This window comes from Arachis ipaensis, chromosome B08 (assembly GCF_000816755.2).
Source record: "Arachis ipaensis cultivar K30076 chromosome B08, Araip1.1, whole genome shotgun sequence".
In the NCBI taxonomy this organism is placed as follows: Eukaryota; Viridiplantae; Streptophyta; class Magnoliopsida; order Fabales; family Fabaceae; genus Arachis; species Arachis ipaensis.
The window spans coordinates 15425963-15427261 of record NC_029792.2 but is presented as its reverse complement, the minus strand read 5'-3'; the positions used below and the strand labels follow the sequence as shown (position 1 = coordinate 15427261).

The window sequence follows — 1299 nt, the reverse complement described above, 5'->3', positions numbered from 1 at the left end:
GTTTTACTGATCTTTGAAAAAACTTTCAAAATGTGCTTGAATTCTGTCCCACATTTAATGAGCAAAACGGCAACCAATCATCTTTGTCTTGAATGAGTCATCCATTGATTGCATTAGTCATGTTATCATCAACCCTATAGCAACTAAGTGTGAAGACAAATATCTTTCTAAACAAAGCGATCTAATGGTACCTTAAAACAATCTTCATATGCCCAACAAAAAGTAACTGAATGGTAATTAAACACCAATTTCAGTCGTTAATTAAAATAGACAAAAGAAGACATAAGCACAATGCAAACAACTAACAGAGGGAAATTAAACAGCATACATATAATTATTAGAAGACTAATTAATTAAGACAAGATAACACTTGAAACGTAACATTATTTATCTAAGCTTTCGGCAGTTCTCCTCGTCCGTATTAAGGATCATATAACACACCAATAGAGAAAGCCAACTTTAATTTTGTCCCACACACACATATATATATAACAGAACATTTATGCATGCTAGATGATGATGGGATCCAGAAGGAGAGCCGCGACGTGATCTTTTAGAAGTTCATTGTTTGTGTATTTATCCTCGAAGTTTTCATAAACCAACTCACTTGCACGTGCCAAGTTAAGATTGCAGTTAATCACAGGCTTTGGAATATTATCATGTGAGTTAAGGCACTCTTCATTTATATCCTTCCAACAATCACTTATTTCCTTGGAAATGAAACTGTAGGCCTCTTCCTGTGAAATGCCGTATTGTTTCATGCAACATTCAACTGCAGATGCAACATGCTTTCTTTCCTGCTCGACCTACAAATTAAAGGGTGCATGTCACATCCAAAAGTTGAATAACTCACTTATCATGTATCTATATATATTTTGGGTTAAACAAAACAGAGCGCTCATGTAATATTGGTTAAAATAAATATACATTTAGGGGAAAAAAATAAGACTCAGAAAAAAAAAAAAAAGCAATTTACCTTAGTAACTAAAGTCTTAGCTCATGCGTAATATATAATTATTTATATATTTTAAAATAAGTAACTTATGACATAATTTATATCTTCTAAAATTTCAAATATATAGTTCAATATCCTAAATTTATCAAATGGTGCATAAATGACATTATTGCACTAACTTTTTTTTCCCCGAAATTATTACATATTTTATTAACAAGAATATCACAATGGCACTAGAAATGGATGTTCTCAATTTTTTTTTAATTATTTGGTAAAATTTAATCTTTCACATTATATTTTTTAAATTAAAAAATTAATGAAAAAAAATACATGAATAATTATAT

General features: G+C 29.9%; 1 pseudogene; it reads right to left on the bottom strand.

Annotated features, from left to right (window-relative positions):
• Window positions 283-1299, bottom strand: part of LOC107610601 — a 6418-nt pseudogene continuing 5401 nt past the window's right edge.